The 21705-nt window shown below is 51.1% G+C and overlaps 1 protein-coding gene across 4 annotated transcripts in view; it reads left to right on the top strand.

Annotated features, from left to right (window-relative positions):
• The window catches only part of Mgat3 (beta-1,4-mannosyl-glycoprotein 4-beta-N-acetylglucosaminyltransferase), a 48052-nt gene that overhangs the window by 4483 nt on the left and 21864 nt on the right, over window positions 1-21705 (top strand). Inside the window, exon 1 of one of the 4 annotated variants that reach the window (XM_075959849.1) lies at window positions 11804-11928. The exons of 2 other annotated variants lie outside the window; for them this stretch is intronic. The gene's annotated coding sequence lies outside the window, so the exon portion shown is untranslated. Of the gene's footprint in view, window positions 1-11803; window positions 11929-12386; window positions 12483-21705 lie in introns of those variants that run through there. One more of the 4 variants, XM_075959851.1, reaches the window with a different exon arrangement.

The following is a 21705-nucleotide window of genomic DNA, read 5'->3' as shown; positions in this document are numbered from 1 at the left end:
CTCCCCTGACTGGACTGGGGGTGGGGTGGGGGCGTCCCGGGTGGGGTGGGGGCGTCCCAAGGCGCTGGGCTCCAGCCATGCTTTGTGCGCTGCGCTCTCCCTTCCACCTCCGGCGCGGCTTGGGGCTGGGGGCGCGAGGCCTCAGTTCTTGCCTTCCCCACCCCCGACCCTGGGTTGCTGCGGTGGCTGGCCGAGGCCCAGGCGCGGTCCAGGGTGCTGGGCGGGTGCGGGGGCTGTGACTACACTGCCTTAGTGGGGAGCAGGCAAAAGCGAACGGTGAGAGAGCTCCCCCCCCGCGCCTTTTACTGGGGAGGGGGGCTCCCTCTCTTTGCACTGCACTGCCCAGGGCGGAGGAGGGCTCCTGACTGGGGGAGGGCGCTATAAATATCTGCAAATAGTTCTGGAACCGGTGGTGGGGAGGGGAGCTTGCTTGGTTGTGCTTGTTGCGGGCGGCGGGGGGGGGGGTGCTTGAGCTGGAGCGAAGCAAGCAGAGATGCTGTGCCCCAGTCCGCTCTGATGGCCTGAGATCTGATGGTACTCCCTACCCTACAGAACAAGCGAGAAGGGGGATGAAGGCAGGAGCATTTTCCTACTGGGACTCTTCTATGGTCCTCTATCATCCCTGGGACATGGGTCCAGATAGACCTTCATAGGGGATTGGCCTGTCACCTGGAGGGACACAGTTATTAAAGGTCCAGGCACTGAGCCAAGCACGAGGATGGCAGAGAGAGCAAGGAAAGGCTCTCTCCCTCCCTCCAGGAGCTGACAACTCCAGAGTTAGTGCTACCCAATGCTAAGGAGATAGGCAGGGCCCCTGGGAAAGTTGGAGAGGGGCTCTCTGCCCTAGGGAGACAGCACCTATTGGAATAGAGGAGAGGAAGGTGGGAGAGTTCCCAGGACTGGAGAACTAGCAAGAGCAAGGGCCTAGAGGTGTGACTCCCGGTGTGATGAGAGATGGGGTGCAGGATGGTGGGAACTGGACCACCATGAGAAATGAGCTAGCGAGTGGGAGGGACTGGAGAGGGAAGCCAAGGCTTCAGGACAGGAGGGCCAGATGGAGAAGAGGTGGAAGGTCACACCAGGAAGCTGGTACTGGCTCTTGAGGGCCGCAGGGAGCTGTCCTCTGCAGCAAAAGCCTCAGTTGCCTCCTTAGAGAATCTGTGTGTTCTGTGCTGGGGCTATTCACTGCCTATCAGCTGTAATAACAGTTCTGCCGAAATAGCTGCCTCACTTCAGGAAGTCCGTGTTCTGAGCCTCAGTTTCCACCTCTGTCGAGTGGAGAGAATCCCCACCACCACCACCACCACCATGATTTTGGAGAGGACTGAAAGTGACGAGGCATGTAGGATGCCTGGCACCTGAACTGTATTGGGAAATCGCTGCTGGCTGCTGCGTTGGTATTATTACCTGTAAAATGAGGCCATCTCATGCCAGCTGGCCACGAGGCCAGTTTCATGGGGAGGGCAGGCTGTGCTGAGCATCATGGGAGGGCCAATGTGGAAGGAAGGGAGAGCCGAGGGCTCTCTTCTGGGATTCTGGGAGGCGGTGGGTGGTGAGGAATGACTGGCAGGCGGGGGGTCTACAGATAGTCTTCTGGTCCCTCTGGGTACCCCCACTGTGCATCTCTTCTCCCAACAAGAGACTTGAGGTGTATCGACGGCTCTGTTCCTTGCGTGCAAATGATCTTTGTTCCTCATACTGTACGATCCTTTTCCTCTTCCTCAAACCAGGTCTAACTTTCCACATGCAGACCCAGGCTTCCTTCTAGAAGTTTCTTCAGACATTCAGGCTAAGAAACATGTTCAGGTGGGGGGTAGGGATGAGAGATAGGCCTTCTTAGATTAACATCTAACTGGGCATTAGGTCCCAGTGGGCACCTTCCATCTGCCCCGTCCTGTGCTGGCTGTAACCCAGGCATAATCACCTAAAGTAGACTCTCGATCCAGCAGCCAGGTTCAGATCCTGGCTCTGCCACTTCTTGATTTGTGACTGTATCTCTGACCTCAGTTTCCCTGTCTCTAAAATGCATATGTTATTATCTGAGCAGCTTAATATGATTTCTGCTGGGCATTTATGTCCTCTTAGAGTGAGCCTTGGAAGCTGTGCAGTCTGTTCCAGCACATTGGTTGTGCATGTTCCTGTGGTCAGGGGCCTGCCTTTCTGTCTCATCACTCAGGCAGGGGAGATGGGTATGCTGACATCTGGCTGTCTAGTAAATAAAACCCCTGGTGATGAGTGTTGGGGTAAACCTTCTCAGCCCTAGTTTACAGGAGCTCTGAATGGAGGCGGTACACAACCATCTTCAACACCTAGGCAGACATTCAGGAGGTGTCTAATAATGACGGTTGATGAAAGAGAAGAGGACCCAGGGGCTGTTGATGAGATGAACCTGATGAGCCGCCCGGCAGTGCCATAGGTGATAGCTTTATCAGAAGGCATTGGACAGGCCTCTGGGCTGGGGGCAGAAATTCACCCTAAAGAGCCTGATCTGCAATGGAAAAGTAGATGTAGGGCAAAGAGACCACCCTCCCCTGCCAATCACTGAGCCTGCCTCTCTTCTGTTCTAACTTCACTCACTCACGAGGGTTCCCTTCAGTCTTGGCCTGGCCACACTCTTGTTTGGTTTTACATATAGGTCCGTCTGAACCCCCACACTCTAGCCAACAAGCTTAGAGATGGGCTTCAAACAGCCCGGCTTTCATCCCTTACCACCCCTTCCTGCCCATCAGCAGCTTCTACATGCATCTTCTTCACAATGCCAACTCTCAGTCTCCGGCCAGGTCAGCTCCCTCCCCACTGCTGATGCCAGTGTCCACAGATGTGCACATCTTCCCATGGAAATTTGTATGAAGTATGAAGTACTCATGTTGGTGGGCATGCATGTATGCATACATGTAAAGACTACAGGTTGACATTGTGTGTCTTCCCCAACACCCCCCCCCACTTTATTTCATTTTAATATTTATTGCTGGGAAGTAGTGGTGCATGCCTTTAACACACAGGAGGATCTCTGTGAGTTCAAGGCCAGCCTGGTCTACAGAGCAAGACCAGAACAGTCAAGGCTACATAGACACAGAGAAACCCTCCTCAGAAAAACCAACAAATAATAAATAAGTAAATGAAAGCTTCACTTTATGTGTAATGCCTACATGTATGTCTGTGCACCATATGTGTGCCTGTTGCTCCCAGAGAACATTCCAGAAAAAAGGAACTGGAATTACAGATGTTTGGGAGCTGCCACGTGAGTGCTGGGAACCAAACAGCAGTCAGTGCTCTTAACTGCTGAACCCCTTACTCCAGCCCCAGCCAGCTTTTGAGATAGTTTCTCCTTGAACTTGGAGTTACTGACTTGCCTCAGGCATTCCTGCCTCCCCAGTGTTAGGGTCACACTAGGATTACAGCAGTGTGTGTGTTCTGTGTGTTTCCGTTTTTTGTTTGTTTTTCTATTTTTTTTAATAATGTGGGTACTAGGTTTTGGACTGGTCCTCATACTGGGCTGGCGATTACTTTACTAACGAAGCTACCTCAGCCGCTGGCCATGAAAATGTTAATTACGTATATGCAGGTGTACGTAGCAACCCATTCCAGGAGTATCACAGAAGTCCCCTATGCAGAGGGGGACAGTGAGGTGCAACTTTTTGTTCCCATTGATTCACCCTTTTCTCATTGCTTGAGCCTCACAGTGTCAGGAAAACCCACGTGAGTCCTGGTTCTGCCGTCGATCTACAGAGCAGGTGCCTCTTGCCTTGACATGTTTGCGTGTGGATTCTTTTCAGTTCTACTTCTGTGTACATGTCTGTGTCTCTGTAAATGTGTGTGCAGGTGTCTGAGGAGGTCAGCGGAAAGTGTCAGATTCCTTGAAGCTGGAGTAACAGGCATTTATGAGCTGCTTTGATGTGGCTGCCGGGAACTAAACTTGGGTCTCTGGAAGAGCAGCAAGTGTTCCTAATCACCGAGCCATCTCTCCAGTCTTGCTTTTTTGAGACGGGGCTTCTCTGTGTAGCTTTGGAGCTTGTCCTGGAACTCATTCTGTAGACCAGGCTGGCCTTGAACTCACAGAGACCCACCTGCCTCTGCGTCCCAAGTGCAGGGATTAAAGGCGAGTGCCACCACCGCCCATCTTGTTGTGTGTTTCAGTAGTCAGTCAACAAGAGATATACCGGGGCGGCCTTTGGTCAATGTGGTAAAAGTGAATGAACAAATGAATACATAAATGAACGGTTCTTGGCCTGGTCCTCAATGTTCTGACCTTTTCTCTCCGTTCTGCATCCCCGATGGAGACCCTCACCTCCCAGGGTCTGCATTCCTGATGGAGAAAACTGACCTCCCAGAGGGCAGCTTCACAGGGACCCTGTTATTGTCCCCATCTCTCAGAAGGAGACAAGGGTGGGGTTTGATTGTCCATGACCTCTCCTGTGGTCTAGCGTGGTGCAGAAAAGGGGCCCCTCAGCCTTGTCCATATCTAGAAAGTTTGCAGGATTCCAAAATAATCTTGCTTGTGCTGCCTCAAGTGGCAGTGCCTCTGCCGGTTCACTCGTTCCATCGGTTCTATAAACATAAAACTGAAGCGATTGAGACCTTTCACGTACCTACTCACTCACTTGTTTCATGAACCTAGAGGTTAAATGTCACCAAAGTTTGGCTCCCTCTAAAGTGGAATCCTCAGTGAGGAGGAAGAAGGCCTGGACGGCCTGTGTAGCCTTCCTGCTGTCCTGTCTCTCCCAGCATAGAACTTTCCAAAGGCAGCAGCAGAACTGAGGGGTTTATTTTTATTTATTTATATATTTTTTAAAGATTTATTTATTATGTATACAACATTCCTTCCATGTTTGCTTGCATGCCAGAAGAGGGCACCAGATCTCATTATAGATGGCTGTGAGCCACCATGTGGTTGCTGGGAATTGAACTCAGGACCTTTGGAAGAGCAGGCAATGCTCTTAACCTCTGAGCCATCTCTCCAGCCCCAGAACTGAGGGGTTTAAATGGGCATCGTGAACTCAGAGTTTCTGGCTGGCAGAGACCCCCAGATGAGTGGCCACCTAGCTGTACCTCCCGGTTAATGACTTGCTCCTGTTCATGGGACGCTTCCCCACTGCCTGAGAGCCAGGTGCTTCACGTGTGTTCAGTGTGACAGCCGTCATAATGTGGGCGTAGGCATGAGTGTTATTCCCGTGGGGCAGTATGGGCTGCCCGGAATGAAGGCTCCCAGCCAGGAAGTGGTAGGATTTGGGTTGCATTCCATTTGTAGGAACTATTTGTCTAGTTCTTTGAGTCCTCTTGATCTTCCAGACCTGTCCCTTCTCTCCCTGTGGGTTCCCAAGGGCCTGCACAAACCTTCCCCGGAAAAGGTGACCACAGAGCCTCCAGGCTACTCTCCCTCTGACGCTAGCGCTTGCTTTTCTCAGTGCTCCACATCTGTCTCTGGCTCCTCCTGCCAGTGTGGGCAACATACTTCCCAGGCCCTACCTGGCTGTTTATTAGGGTTCCTCTGTGGCAGAGCTGGGAACCCACAAAAGAATGTAGCGGTGGGGGCTGGAGAGATGGCTCAGTGGTTAAGAGCATTGCCTGCTCTTCCAAAGGTTCTGAGTTCAATTCCCAGCAACCACATGGTGGCTCACAACCATCTGTAATGAGGTCTGGTGCCCTCTTCTGGCCTGCAGACATACACACAGACAGAATATTGTATACATAATAAATAAATAAATATTAAAAAAAAAAAAAAGAATGTAGCGGTGGGACATGGTGATGAAGATGTTTAATTCCAGCACTCAGAAGGCAGAGACAGGTGGATCTCAGTGAGCTCCAGGCTAGCCTGGTCTACTCAGCAAGTTTCAGGCTAACCAAGGCTGCATAATAAGACCCTCTCTCAAAAGCAAACAAAATAAAAGTTTGATTACACTCGTGTGTGTGTGTGTGTGTGTGTGTATGACAGAGGACATTTGGGGTCAGTTCTCTCCTGCTATGTGGGTTCTGGGGACTCAGGTCATCAGACTCAGTGACAGATGCCTTTATCTACTGAGCTGTCTTGCTGGTCCTATCTAAAACTTTTGTTTCTAGGGATAGAAATCAGGGCCCTGCATTTGCTAGCTAAGCGCCCTACCATCAAGCTACCTTACTGGCCCACAGAGCTTTAAAAATGCTGTCCAGAAGATCGGCTGCGGACTCCCATGAAGTCCAGGTTGCCTCACGATGTCTCTGGTCCTCTTGCTTGTTCTTGGTCTTTGTTCCCCGTCACTTGGGCCTTCATTCACCATGCTATTCTTGGACCTTCTTGCCTCCGGCCTGGGCTGATCCCTGAGCCTGCCTATACTGTGGGCAGATCCCGGTGGTCAGAGCGTTGTGGCAGCGGAATGGGGATGGCCACAACGAAAGGACCACAAGGAGAACTGTAGAGGATGGAAGGGGCTGGCACTGAGTCTCACAGGCGGAAGGCATTCAATAAGTATTCTTTAAACATTTATTGAATGTGATTGCAAGGACAGCCAGTGAGGGCCATTTCCGGAAAGGATACAACATGACTGGCGTGGGTAAAAGGTCTAGAAGGTGTTCCTGACCGCAACCCAGTGAGGAGGTTTGTAGAGTTGTCTCCTGTCTCCAGCTCGGACCTAGACCCCCTCCCCCCAAGAATACAGTGGGCAGATGATAATAAAACATGAGATTTAAATGAAACCGATTTAATTCTCAGTGGGATGCCAGCCAGGAGTGGATACAGCTCTGAGAATGTACAGCTCGAAGCTCTCAAAGGCCTCAGGATGCCAACCAAGAGCAGCTTTGGAAGACTCCCAGAAGGGCAGGTCTTTGAGGTGATGGGTAGTCTCGACACCTGGAAGCTGGAAACTGCCTCTGTCTCAGAGGTTGTGGTGGTTTGGATAAGAACGGCTCCCGTAGGCTCATATATTTGAATGCTTAGTCATCAGGGGGTGGCCCTACTTGAGAAGGATTAGGAGGGGTGACCTTGTTGGAAGAAGTGTGTCCCTGAGGTGGTTGAGGTTTGAAATTTTGAAGTTTCAAAAGCCCAAGCCAGGCCCAATTGTACTCTCTCTTCCTGCTGCGTGTGGACCAGGATGTAGAACTCTCGGCGATTTTTGCGGCATCGTGTCTGCCCGTGTGCCACCATTCTCCCCAGCATGTTGATAATGGACCAAATTACCCCTGAAACTGTAAGCAAATCACCAATTAAATGCTTTTTTGTGGGGAGGGGAGTTTGAGGCAGGATTTTCTTCTGTAGCCCTGGCTATCCTGGAACTTGCTCTGCAGACCAGGCTGGCCTCAAACTCAGAGATCTGCTTGCTTCTTCTTCTCTAGTGCTGGGATTAAAGGCATGCAGCAGCATCCCCAGCTTTAATGTTGGCTTTTATAACAGTTGCCTTGGTCATAGTGTCTCTTCACAGCGGTAGACGAGTAACAGAAGACCTTCAAGATAGTAGAGTCTATCGGTCTTCAGCAGCCTCAGGTTGAGTCTGGAGGCTGTCTGGAGCCTCTCTGCCTGAGGTTTAAAAATAATTCTCTCTTCCTCTTCTGTGTAATGCTAATGTATTCTTTAGGAAGCCCAAACTTACAGATCATTATCTGGGTTCCCTTGGTTTAATGTATGATATGCAAATAGGTTGAAAATAGGGTCAGGGCTGGGGAGATGACTTGGGTTAAGAGCACTGGTTGCTCTTCCAGATGTCCTGAGTTCAATTCCCAGCAACCACATGGTGGCTCACAGCCATCTGTAATGAGATCTGGTGTCCTCTTCTGGCCTGTAGACATACACATAGACATAATATTGTATACATAATAAATAAATAAATATTTTTTAAAAAGAGAGAAAAATAGGATCAATCAGAGAGAAGCAATTAAGCTTGATGGTGGAGGCATATGAATTCGAGGCCAACATGGTCTACACAGCAAGCTCCAGGACAGCCAGGACTATTTATTTAACAGAGAAACCCTGAATTGAAACACTGAAGGGAAAAAAAAAAGATTTCTGGGCTCAAGCCATCCCGGTCACTGACAGACTTGTCATAGACCTCCGTATGGGCTAGGACCTACCACTGACACCAAGTATTGTGAACCTGAGTGGTTATAACTCATATCTGTAGTTCTAACAGGACCAAAATAACTAGAGTCTTATTTTTTACTTACTGATGAATTTGTTTATACAGTCTTACACTGTGGCCAGGCTGGTCTGGAAATGACTGTGTAGCTCAGGTTGGCTTCATACCAATCCCAATCTTCCTGCTTCAGCTTCCTTGTTCTGGAATTTACAGGTGTGCGCTAACATGCCCTCTTCTGGGCTCTCTTTTTCTTTTGTAGTACTGGGTGTGGAACTAGGGGCCTTGTTTGTGTGAGGCAAGTACTTTGGTATCAGCGCTGTATTTCTTTGTCTTTATTGTTCATTTATTTTTTTTTAGATTTATTTTTGAAAGTTTTTTTCCTTAGATTTATTTATTTTATATGTATGAGTGTTTTGTTTGCGTGCATGTATGTGTATCATGTGTTTGCCTCGTGTCCATGGAGATCAGAAGCGCTGAACCCAGGTCTTCTGCAAGAACAAGTGCTCTTACCCATTGAACCATCTCTCCAGCCCATATATTTTATATATACATATATTTGGATTTTCGAGACAGGGTTTCTCTGTGTATCCCTGGCCATCCTAGAACTCACTCGTAGGCCAGGCTGGCCTCAAACTGAGAGATTAACCTCCCTCTGTCTCCCAAGCCCTGGGCCTAAAGGATTAAAGGCATCCATCGCAATGCCTGGCTTCTTTTTTAATTATTTGTATGCATGGTGTTTGTAGACATGAGTGCAAGTGTCTGATGAGGTCAGAAAAGGGGGTTGGGTTCCTGGGAGCTGTTTGATGTGTGTGCTGGGAACAGCATGGGTTCCCAACTGCAGAGCCGTGTCCATCATTGCACGTCTTTCTGAGCTGTGTCGCTGTTGGACCTCTGGAGTCCCAGGCAGTGGTGCCAAGATAGCTGTCATGTTGCTGCGTAGAAACTGAGCCTCCAGCTAGAACAGTCACACAAACAGGGAGAGGTCCTGCAGAAAGCCCGCAGAATGGGCCGTGAGCATGCTGTTCTTCTTGCGGCTTCAAAGCATTCCACAATGGGTAGGAAGGGACAGCTAGGCTTCCTGACTTGTCATGGCTTGCATTCAGTCCCCCGCCATACTGCACATTCCCAGTGAGCTGGAATACGACTGGCGTGGAAGAGGTCACGGGAGCTGAACAGGAGGTTACAGTTTTGTAGAATGACCAAAGGACTCTGTGATGGGGTGCAGCCATGGGTGGAAAGTGCACTCCAGAGGTCACACCTCCATGCCAGGGACTCTAGAAAGCAGGCATCCAAGAGCCTGGTGACTTGTACCCATTGCTGGGGAGAAAGTGACAGAAACTGTGGTGCCCAGGCCCGTGCTTCAGAGCCTAATGGTGTGCCTCGTGTTGTTGGGGTGAGCGCACTCATCTCAGAAATTCAGGAGCTGAGCAGGGTAGTGGTGGTGCATGCCTTTAGTCTCAGAATGCAGGAGGTAGAGGTGGTGGATTTTTTTTTTAGTTCAAGGCTAGTCTGGTCTACCTAGAGCATTCCAGGACAGCCAGGGCTGTTACACAGACAGAGAAACCCTGTCTCAAGAAAAAAAAATCCCTGCTGGCTTTGTCCCTTTGTCTGTTCTACCTCTTTTCGGTATTCTTTGTTCATTTGTCATTGAGGCTCCTACCGAATGCCGGGTCTGATCCCCAGGGGCAGCAAGGATGGGCCTCAGTTGACCAAGGCTTTGGTCTGTCTGGCCCATGGGATAGGTAGGGCAGACGCGCTGAGAGCATTGTGCAGTGAGGAGCCTGGTGGAAACACTGTTGGAACAAATAAGAGGATTGACCGGAACTGGAGGTTGGGAGGGCAAGCAACAAGGCTCGTCTTGGGTCCCATGTGTCCCTGTGGCAAAAGGAGAGAGCAATGGGACAGACTTTCTGGCTGAGTTTCTGAAAGTACAGGAAGAGTGAGGTGGAGTCCTGCTGGCCTTGAACTTGCTATGTGACTTTCGACTCCTGATCCTCCTGCCTCCGCCTCTCACAGTTACTGGATTATGTAAGCACTTGTATGCCGCCTTTTAGTACTCATGGAGTCTTCCAGGTGAGAAAGTTAAATAATTGATGTGGCAAGAATTAGCTGGGTGGTGGCCCCTAAAGCCCTTGTGTGGTAGCCCTGAGTTTTGTAAAAATAAATATTAAAAAAAATCTATCTGTCTGTCTATCTATCTATCTATTTGGTTTTTTGAGACAGGGTTTCTCTGTGTAACAGTCCTGGCTGTCCTGGAACTTGCTTGGTAGACCAGGCTGGCCTCAAATTCACAGAGAGATGCCTGTCTCTGCCTCCAAAGTGCTGAGATCAAAGGCATGTGCCACCACCACCCAGCAAGATTTACTTACTTTACATCATCTGCAGAAGAGGGTGTCAGATCCCCCAGGAGAGGGAGTTACAGGCCATTGTGAGTTGCCCAGCATGGATTCTGGGAACTAAACTTGGCTCCTCTGCAAGATCAGTATGTGCTCTCAACTCCTGAGCTATCTCTCCAGCTCCATCCATTCCCTTTGATGATGGATGGCCTCTTGTGTCCCCAGAGGAGGCAGTTAGATCCTAACCAAAGGCTTTTATTGCCAAAGGGTCCAATCTGCCTCTGCTGTGGCGTGACTGCCCCCTAGTCCTTGTTGACACTCAGAAATACCCTCCCATAATATTGAGTCACTCTAGCGTCCTGGGTCTGCCCTATCACCCTTAGAGGCTCTGACAGCTTGGGAAACTACTTAGCTATAGTTTTCATTCATTGGACTAGAAAGTGTGTGTGGAATTGGTACCGTATCTGCAAGAACACCCGCTGTTAGATTCTACGCAGCTGTCTACCAGACAGGACTGTCTCTCAGGAGAGCCCCAGGCAGAGAGCAGAGCTGGGCTGAATGGCCTAGAGTATTTGGGAAGGAGGAAGAAGAGTGCCAGCAGGCTGCAGGAAGCTCAGAACATAGTGAGGCCCAGAGCCTGTAGCTAACACTTGCTCTGTAGGGACCGTGTTCCTTCTGATGCTCAGGTTCCTAGACACAGGGACACTGCAGGCTTGTCACCAGCTCTGTCCTCCCAGTTCGAGACTATTCTTTCACACAATGGCAGCAGTGGTGTGGGCACAGTGAGGAGCATTCTAAGACTCCTGTTCTAGCCATTCCTCCTGATTTTCCACATTCTTCATCGGCCAGCAGAATAACGATCCACGAGAGGCAAGAAGGAAATTCGGTTCGGTTCAACCTGAAGTAGTTATCTATCTGGGCTGGTTCAAACTTCTAGACTTTGACACTGGGCAGTTTATTATAGTCATATTTAAGTATGTACAAGTTGGAACAAAGTTTCCTGGTTAATGGTTTCCCTGCACTCAAGGACGCACAATTACATTGAAACTTAAAGTACATGTCACTTCTTCTAAGATGGGTTCAAGGCCTCGAGAGGGATGTGCTGTGGTCTTGGTCATGCAGATAGTGTAGAGGTCTTTTGGGCCACCTCCAGTCCTGCTTGTGGCCTGGCCATAAAGATATTGTAAACCCCAGGTTATTATTAGTCACCTCTGTCCCCAGCCTTCTAGGTGAAAGTAGATTATAAATCCTCCCCATTAAAGCTTCCTGTTTTCTTTAGTGCTTATCTGAAGGCAAAGACTTTTATGTTTCCCACACCCAATGGCTCCTCCCAGTCCCGTGTGGCTCCCTCTGTACACTGAAGGCTGAAGTCTTTCCTTTTGTCTCCCTTCTACCCCACTGTCCCTCATTCTGGAAGAGAACCATAGGGAGGCCACTTCTCCAGGGGCTCGGGAGCCTGAGGTGGCATAGCAGGCAACTCTAGGACCTTGATTGTTCTTCTGAGCCGCAAACCAGACCTGAGGGCACAACGATACTGCCAGAAACTTCAGGTGTGTGGCTTTGAAGAGGGCCATTTATTCATGCAGCAGACTGCGGTTCATTACTTCCCCTCTGTGTCTGCTTGTGCTTGGGGCTGGGGCCACAGGTCATGGCACAGCACAGCAGGGTTAGATGCCCCAGCTCTAGCAGGCAGGCCAAACTATGGGACAGGTGCGAGGAGGGAGATTACCTGGAAATCTACAGCCTCCCACCATGTTTGCACTTTATCCAAAGGGCACTGGGTCCAAGAAAGATAAGAGCGGACTTCCTATAATCCTGACTCCCTCAGAGAAGCTGTCCCTTAGACAGCTGTCATTGTCATGGTGTCTGCTGATTGCCGATCAAGGGTCAGAGATTAGTGTCGGCCTGACTGGTTCCTGGAGACCTGGTTAGCAGTCCCTCAGAGAGTCCTGGGTGAGTGCTTGACTAAGAAAAAGAAAAGGAAGACATGGCTGTTCCTTGGTGTGGTAGAGGAGAAGATTTGTTGTAGATTTGAAGAAGACCCTGGCTGGAGGCATCTGGGAGAGCGCAGACTGAACACGACCAGCAAGACTGAGCTGGCCGGGTATGTGGGGAGAAGCAGGGATGGGGAGAGGAAGAGAGAAGAAGCTGGAACCTTGGCCAAATGGGCCAAAAAAAAAAAGGCTTGTAACTAAAATGGCTGGGTTAATAGGGAAGAGCCTCTGGGGACGGGCAGCTGAGCCCCTGGGCTGGAGAAGTTTAAGGTGGGGGATGGGGTCTACCAGCCAGGGGGACCCTGTAACAGGTAGAGATTGAAAGATGCTGGGATAACTTAGCAGCCAGTGTTAGGTGGAAGGTTTTTGTATGGGTTTGTTTTGTTTTGTAATTCCCTGCAGGCCATCGGACAGAGGAGGGGAGATAGATAGTCAAGGAGGTTGGTTGTGGAATGGAAGGGACTGCGGACCTGGTGTGTGTGTGTGGCAGTCATCTCACTGAGTGGTCCTAGAAGAAAAGATAGCAGGGCATAAAGAAGTTGCCCAAGCCTCCTTTGGTGCCAGGCATGGGTCATAGGTTATCGGCTTCTTTGTCAGAATAACCCTTCCAAAGCGCCCACAGCCATGCTCACTTCCTTCTTACTGCTGGGCCCAGGGCACTCTGTCAGCTCTGCAGCTTGCTTCCCCATAGCCCAACTGGCAGTCAGGCTCCTACCACTTGCCTGCCATACAGATGGGCCTGTGCCCACGGGAACGTCTACCCTGACGGGACTCGGCCTGTGCATTGTCCTACCTCTACCTACATCACAAGGACAATGCTAGGAACAAAGCTGCCTTGCAAGGGGCTTGACTCCATTAGCAGAGAGGTCCTAAGAGGACAGCGGAGGGGTACAGAGCGCCCCCTCCTTCCTCCAGCCCTCTGGGCTAGAGATGAAGCTAAAGTGGCCCCTTTGTACATTGTTCTTGAAGGTCTGGAGCGTGGTGGGAGGGGCTGGCAGTGCTGGGACAAGACTGCTGATCTCAGCAGTGGGGGTTGAGGGTGATGGAATTTTCATGACACTGAAGTCAGGGAGGGTGTTCCATCAGGTTTGAGCACTTAGTGTCTCTGGGCCTGTCCCCTGAGTCGCACTTATCACTGTGGATGTGAGCCGTTCCCCAGGGTTCCTTGGGTCTTTGGACTGCCCAGTTCCAGGCCTGAGCAGCTATTTTACTGCTCAGCCAAGCTGTGTGACGGGTGGGGGGGGGGGGGGAGGGGGGGGCAGAAGTGACCCTTCTCTCCTGTGGTTGACATTCCTGAAGGCAGGGAGACATAAACAAGGGCTAGCACCTCCCTCAAGGATGACCTGTAGGGTTGAGAACTGGAGCGAGAGAGGGGAGAGAGAGAGAGAGTTGTTGGGGTCAGGGCTCAGGAAGCCCTGGGCCAGTTAACAACAGAAAGAGAGGCGGCCAGCGCTCAGAGATCTGAGGGCAGGGTGCTCCAGGTGGCAGCCACAGCCTCCAGGCTGGAGTTTATATCCTGGGACGCAGGGTAGGGAAGAGGAAGGCGAACTTTGTGAAGACATAGGAGCCAGCTTGGCAGCATCTGCGGACAACCAGAGCAGACTAGGTTTCATTCTGGGTGTGATGTGCTATGAGCAATGGGGACAGAGAGGGACATTGCAAGTGACCCTTGGTTGCTAGAAAGGCAGAGGGAAGCCAGTGAGTAGGGCTTTGGAGTTGCAGAAGACGGATCAAGTATCCTAGAAGGCACAAATGGGGGGAGGCTACTTGTAGACGGAGCACTGAGTCCATCCCAGGAACTAGTAAGGCAGGTCTTTGCCATGGCTCCCTGGGTGTCATCCCATGTAGTCCCCGAGAAGTGAGAGGGTGGCTGGTTTTCCTGTGCAGACAGGAACTCTAAGGCTCAATTGTCTAGGATCCCTTGGTGGTGGGGGTGGAGAAGGGCCAGACTTTGACTCCAGACTCTTTTAGTTCAGGCTGCAGGATGCCTCAGAGATCCGAGCTTTCCCCTCAACGCCATTGCAGGGTCCAGAAGGTTTATTTTGCCTCTTTTTCTTTTTTCTTTCTTTTTTTTTTTTTTTTTGGTTTTTCGAGACAGGGTTTCTCTGTGGCTTTGGAGCCTGTCCTGGAACTAGCTCTTATAGACCAGGCTGGTCTCGAACTCACAGAGATCCGCCTGCCTCTGCCTCCCAAGTGCTGGGATTAAAGGCGTGAGCCACCACCGCCCGGCTATTTTGCGCCTCTTTTTAACTCTATCCCCTCTGGCCTTGGCCTCTGTAAACTGAGAAGTGCCCACTCTTTTTTATTTTCAAGACAGGGCTTCTCTGTGAAGCAGTCCTGACTGTCCTAGATCTCACTTTGTAGACTAGGTTGGCCTTGAACTCACAGAGACACACCTGCCTCTGCCTCCCAAGTGCTAGGATTAAAGGCGTGTGCCACCACCACCCAGCCTGAAGCACCCATTCTTATACCACTACCCAATTTCAACCTAAAGATGCCCCCTTCCCCACTGTGCTGGGCCTTTACTAAGGCAGTGAGCACCCTGCTGTTCATTCCACAGCTGTGGAAAACAGTTCCTGGCAGAGCTGGCCTTGGCGTGACTCTTAAATTAGCCTGTTCTCTCTCATTTCCTACTGCTGATGAGACAGGGCCACCTTTCTGGGTGTGTAGCTGGTGGGTGGCGGGAGTTGAGGGGCAGGAGCCCAGCCCCTGTCAGATTCATCCCTCACTGGCCCCTGGGTTCCTGAAGATGTCCCGGAGTAGGTGAAGTGGGATGTGGCTCAGTGAGTGTCGAGGTTATGAGCTTTCACGGGATCTCCGAGGAGCCAGGTTCACTTTCCTCTGATTGAAGCTCTTAGTCAGTATTGCTTGTTCTCACCAATGCCCAGTCCCTCTCTGGCCTCTTCTGTTTTGAATGCCTGGCACTGCCCCTCTCCTCAGCTCCTTTTCAGCCTCTCAATCCACAGGGTACTTCTTGGCTCCACGTCGCCTTCCTGCTGAGGGGCCATGGGCAGCTGGACCAGTCCATGCCAAGTCATCTGGTGGATGGAGATGCTGACATACAGCGGCCAGGGCAGCCTGCCTGTGGGCGTCCTGTTTGTTCATTGGTCTGCAGGATGTTTATTGCACTCGCGATCCCCATGCGTCAGCTGTTGTTTTGTTTGGGGGTGGGGGACAGGACTTGGTGGTTACAGTCTGCTGGGAGGGTTAAGGGTGAGGCCACCAAGCCATCTAACTGGAGGTCTAGGGCCTTTGAGTGGGCTGGACTTGGGGACTGCCTCAGAGAGGCAGAGGCTATACCGAAGTGTAGAAGTGGAGAGTTGTTTGCAGTGTCCGGCTAAGGAGTGGTGACCCCTTCTCCTGCAGTGTGAGTGCTCACGGCCCTGCCCAGCTGCCTTTAAGCCAGGCCTGACTTGTGTCCACCCCAGAGGATGAGGGATGAGTACTGGGCCAAAGGGGGGTTCCTAGGGTATGTAGTGGCTTCTTGGGGAGCTCCTCTAGGCTTCTAAAGTCTCATCTATGGCCAACTATAGCTCTCGGTTCTTCCGTAGAAGGGGAGACTCTGTTCCATTCTCCACCCAGGGGCTGTGGTCACAGGGCTGCTTTTAAAGGAGGCAGGATGGCTTCTTGTCCTGGGTTTGTCATCCTGGTTCCCTCTGCACAGAGACTTTGATCTAACTAGCACTTGCAGGTTAAAGGCTGGAGGATAGAAGAGACCAGCCAGGGCTAAATGAGACCATGTCTCAATATGCGTGCTGACAATGAGACAGAAAAACAGAGAGCTTGCTTGCATGCTATACACATCCGCCCATTTTTATCTTCGGGTCTGAGAATACCCCCTGGGGATAGGGAATAGTCTTCTGGGTGCTCTGCCCCCAGAATAGAATGAGGTAGGTCTGTGGTTGGTTACCTGGACTTGGTCCTGCAGCTCCAGTAAGGGAAATTCCTGATAATCCCTGCCCTGCCCTTCCAGAGAAGCACCTGGCTTCTCTGGAAGAGTAGGGCTGCTCCTCCAACTACCTGGTTACCTATTTTACAAATGAGGAGACCTGAGGCCTGGGAAGTGAGGTGCTCATCTGGGATGAGCTGGGATTAGGAAGCCAGTCCAGGTAACCAGTTGTACTGGCATTGGACCTGGCTGAGATCAGCCTGTAGTCACGGAATTGATGTCTGGTTTGTCCTGGGGTGCCAAGGAAGGAGTCAACTGCTATAAAAGCCAGAAGCTAGGACTGGCCTGGGGGCCTCTAGACGGGACCATGTGGTGGAAGGGTGGGCAGTGATGGCCCTTAGGCACCCAGCTAGTAACCCTATACAGGTGGAGGTGGGGGGGGGCACATAAGCCTTCTTAGGGTAGGGTCAGATAGCCACGAGGAGGGCCAGGGCATATCCTTTGAGTCTGCTTCAGCCTCTCACCTGAAGTAGTAGTGCGTGGCTGGAGTCAGGATGTGGGAGAGAGCAACATGAGCTTCTATGAGCAGACCTGGAGGGCGGTGTGCCCCCAGGAGTATCTCTGGGTGGTCTCAGGAAAGGCCCTCATATTCCGCACAATTGGAGGTCACTGGAGAGCTGTGGGCATAGGTTTGGGTCAGGCAAGCAAACATTAACCCCTGAGTAGCCAGTTCACTAGCCTCAGAGCCCTCCCTCACTGGCCTGATTCCCAGTCATCAGGGCTGGGGTGAAATAAAAAGGGAGGCTAAGGATGTGAGCAAGGAGGTTCCCACAGAGGGGCATGGGCAGGGCAGGGACAGTCAGGGAAGGAGTCTGCACTGTGTGGCAGGGTCCTGTCAGTCTCCTGAAGCCCAGGTCTCCCCGTAGACTTTTCTCTAACTTCTTTGAGTTTTGTGACTCCCCTTCCTCCATATCAAACTGCGGGCAGCTTGACATGCGGTACTGTCCAGGATGACAAGTTCCTGTGGATGCTGGGTAGAGGCGAGGAGCTGCTGACTGTCCCTTCAGACCTCCAGAGAACTTAGGGCTCTGTGAACTGTGGTTTTAAAGTCCTTGCAACCAAGCCTAGTAGATGTACCATGGGAGCTCACACTGGTCTAAGCTGTTGAGGCAGCCGCAGGCAGGAGAAGTGCTGTTTGGCAGAGCAGACTGGTTCAGGGGGACCTACGTCTCTGGACACCTCAAGATCCATGACTTTGGAACTGCAGTCAGATGCTGGGCTGCCACCAGCCAGCTGTGTGTCAGATCTTCTGTCCCACAGAGGGAAGGAAGGGTGATGGCTGACATGATGTCTGACAGGAGACAGTATTTTAGGAGTCAGCTGTCACAAACAGGAGGGTGATGAAGGTGCTGTTTCCTGATTGCACGCTCCCTCGGTCTGCCCACCCTTCCTGGCTAGCTGCATGGATCCTCCTCAGGAGATGCTCCTTAACCCTGATGCTTCTGTTAACTTCTCAGCTGTACCCCCTCCTTCTGTGCTTGACCCCTTTGCAGCTGCCCCCTAGCCCAGTAACCATTCTACCCTCTTCATCCATCCCAAGCCAAGCAGAGTACCAGTGTCCTAGACTGCAGTCCCCAAGTCCCCCCTGACCCTTTTGCTGCTTCAGATTGCCTTCCCTGTACCTCAGACAGGCCCAGTGATCTCTTTGCTCTGCATTGGGCAACTCCATAGTACATGTGGCTTCAGGAACTGTCCTCATGAAGAAAGGCCATATTTCTGAGAGATCTAAGTCCGGAGCTTAAAGTAACACATGACTTGTTCTTCTGGTTTATCCATATCTGCTCTGGTCTGGGTCACCTCCTGGCTACCTTTAGCCTGCAAAAGGGTTTGGACAGGGACCCTTCCCTGTTCCTGTTTTTATTTTTTTTCTGGAATGTTGTTCTTTCTGGCCATCTGTGTATTCAACCAGGGCTATGTGTGTAGAGTGGCAAGGACCCATTCATTACTGACCCGTATGGGGCACCCATCTGTCCATCATTTGCCCTCAGATGTCCCTCAGACAGCTGGAGGCTGAAGGTCCATCCCCTCACCCCCAGCTTCTATGAGCATGATTAGAAATCTGGTTTTTACCTCCTGTATGGCTTTGGCCAGTTCACTGCCCTTCTCTGGGCTTCATCCTTTTGTTGATAGAACACAATAAGGCTAGCCAGACTCTTTTTTTTTCTTAAGATTTTTTAGGTGTGTGTGCATGTTTTGTTGCTTGCATGTGTAACATGTGCATGCCTGGTGCCCGAGAAGGTTAGGAAAGGGCATAGGGTCCTCTGGAACTAGAGTTAGTTGTGAGCCACCATGTGGGTTCTGGGAGTCAAGCCCAGTTCCTTTGCAAGCATCAAGTGCTTTTGTTTATTTAATTTTGGTTTTCAAGACAAGGTTGCTCTGTGTAGCCCTGGCTGTCCTGGAACTCACTCTGTAGACCAGGCTGTCCTCGAACTCACAGAGATCCACTTGCTTCCTCCTCCCAGGTGTTGGGATTAAAGGCATGTGCCACCACTGCTGGGTGCATCAAGTGCTCTTAAACACTGAGCCATCTCCCCAGTCAGAGTTTTCTGTCCAGTGTCGCTTCTCTGCCTCTGAAGTGTTGGTTTCTCTCTTGTACCGAACATTCAGGCTCAGTTAGCCATGTCAGGCTTCACACGCTCAGCTGGCGCTGGATCTGCTGGGCAGTTCCAGGCACTTTGATAAATCTTTGGAGCTGACATAATGGCTCAGTGGTAGAGCACTTGGCTAGCGTGCTTGTGTTAGGTTCAATTTCCAGTGCTGTGAAAAAAAAATGAAAAACTGAAGTTTCTCCCATGACACGGACCTTGTTATGTCCCTGTTTGATGGCCGAGGGACGGTCAAGGCCCTGGAGTATGGAGAACCCTGGCAGTCTGGCTGCAGGGTCCGAGTGTAGCCTCTGGCTGCCTCTGTGCAGAGCAAGGACCCAGGGCCACTTCCCTTCCCACATCTGCCCTCTTCTGATCCTGTGCCCAGAATCTCACCCTAGCCCCAGGTCACTCGCTGTTCTCCCAACCTGTATAGTGGGTACTGCTTAGCACCCCACATCCACCTCCCCATGACTCTGCTCCCCTCCTTTGCCCTCCCAGACATTCCTCAGCTCCTGTCTGCAGCTCTGCAACCCTCCCAGGGTGGGGAGCATCACCTCCAGACTCTTGCCTGCTCTACAGTGTGCCAAGCTGTATCCTTGCCTTCTATAGTTACCTAAAATGTATAGGACAGCACTCTGCTAGGACCGTATTAGCCCACAACCATCCCATACTCAGGTCTTGCCCTTTATCCTGGCTGGCTGTCCCCTCGTCTGCTCCCATCGCTCCAGTAGAGCTGGTGCAGTTGGCCTCCCTGCCTCTGTTCTCCCTGGACCAGTCTATGGCGAGCTTCAGTGCAGTAGCCCCTAGTGCGTGTAGCCACAAGAAATAGTTTGTTCCTCAGTTGCCACAGTCAGGTTCAAGTACTCAGCAGCCACGTGTGGTGGGTAGATAGTGTCTTGGACAGCGTAGGCCAGGCACATTGCCGTTGTCACAGGGTGTGCTGTTGAACCATGTGGGCCGTTCTCAGGGGCAGGCTGAGTAGGTTCATTCTGCTCACAGCCTCCTGGAACCTGTGACCAAGGCTTGCCGCTTTCCCCACCACTTAGGTGGGAGCTGTGTGGTCGCAAGCCCAGGAGGGCAGTGGATCTGCACAGGTGAATGTAGCTGCCTTACCCCTCTGAGCCTCAGTTTCCTCAGATATAAAATGGGAGGGCAGCTCTATCTCTGATGATAACTGGGGGGGGGGGGCGGATCAGGTAGAAAGCCCCTAGCTGATGCCTGGCATACCTTTAAGGCTGCAGTGAATGGTAACTGTTACTTTTAGCATGGGTGGGTCATGGAAGTCCCTCAACAGTCGCTGCTTCATTGTTCCCAGTGGAAGCCACGAAGCCACTGAACAGCCACCAGCCTATGACTATGACTGATCTGTGTGGCCTCCAGCTCTGGTAGGATTGTTCTATCTCGCCACTGCCCTTGGGTTTTTGCAGGACAGAAGCTGATGTGCTGGATAGGATTTGGGAAGGGGCAGAGTCCTGGCAGGGCAGCTCTCCCAAGTACTTGTCAGTCTCTCTGTGAGAGAATTCTGAGGCATCCCACAGGATGCTGAGGTCGGGCTGAGTGAGGAGGATTTGGAGGAAGGAGACAGTCAGGGTACAGATGGTTTTGGGGTAGTAAGCAGGGACGGGGCTTACCTGAGGGTAGGTATGGATTGAGAGTTGTCAGTGAGACTTTAACTCTGGAACTGAGGCAGCGAAGGGAGCTGGGTACCTCTGTGGGATCTGGGTGGCCTGGGCACCATCGCTCCAGAGCACTAGTTGGAGCAAAAACTGCCCACCCTTCCTGGACTTGATGTCTTTACCCACATAGGGGCACAGTGACAGCTGTCCATGGGAAACAGGATTTGCAAAGATCATCTGAGAGGGCTGGTGTCCTTGATGCCCTTGGCTACATACACCTTTTCTCTTGGAGCAGACCCTCCCTCTGGGTAAGCCAGGGAATCATTTCTGGAAGTTAGACCTGATAGCCATGGCTTTCCTCAGCCAGGATATTTGTGTTTATCCTGGGGCAGGACCCCAGCCCACAGCCCCTCAAATGAGTGCTCAGATTTGCCTATTAGCTATTGAAGGATGCCTGGCTACTCTGGGCTTTCATTAGATTCATTTTCTTGCATAACATGTGGCTTGGCCCTGGAGCCAGTCCCTACTTTGTCTCTGGTGTTTGAAGCATCAGAGCTTGGCCTTACAAAGGCTTAGGAACCTGGATGATATATGGGTTATAGAGTGAAACCGTATTGTTTTAACTTCGGCACAGTGGCTGCTCCACTCCAAACCCCACCCTACTACTTCTTGTGTTTCTCTATCTCTCCTCTGATGCTCTATGATTCCTTTCTGTCAAATAGTTGCTATGCAACTTCCTGATCCAAGGTTAATCAATGCAAATGCAAACTCGGGGTTCGCAGTGTGGTTGAATATCCCTCAACATTTCCCTCCTTTTGTCTAAATAAAAAGGAAAGGAGCCGGGCGGTGGTGGCGCACGCCTTTAATCCCAGCACTTGGGAGGCAGAGGCAGGCGGATCTCTGGGAGTTCGAGACCAGCCTGGTCTACAAGAGCTAGTGCCAGGACAGGCTCCAAAGCTACAGAGAAACCCTGTCTCGAAAAACTAAAAAATAAATAAATAAATAAATAAATAAATAGGAAAGGTTTTAACTCTAACACAGTAAAACTATACGCAAGAGGAACAATGATCAGGTATCGCCTAAATAAAAATGAAAGGTTTTAGCTTTAATGCAATAAAACTATATACAATAAGAACAATTTTTAAGTAAGGATTGCATTCACAGTGTCCAGTTCACTTGT

Source organism: Microtus pennsylvanicus, chromosome 2 (genome assembly GCF_037038515.1).
Source record: "Microtus pennsylvanicus isolate mMicPen1 chromosome 2, mMicPen1.hap1, whole genome shotgun sequence".
NCBI lineage: Eukaryota > Metazoa > Chordata > Mammalia > Rodentia > Cricetidae > Microtus > Microtus pennsylvanicus.
Note: the sequence above shows the minus strand (reverse complement) of the source record. Positions and strands in the feature narration are given on the sequence as shown.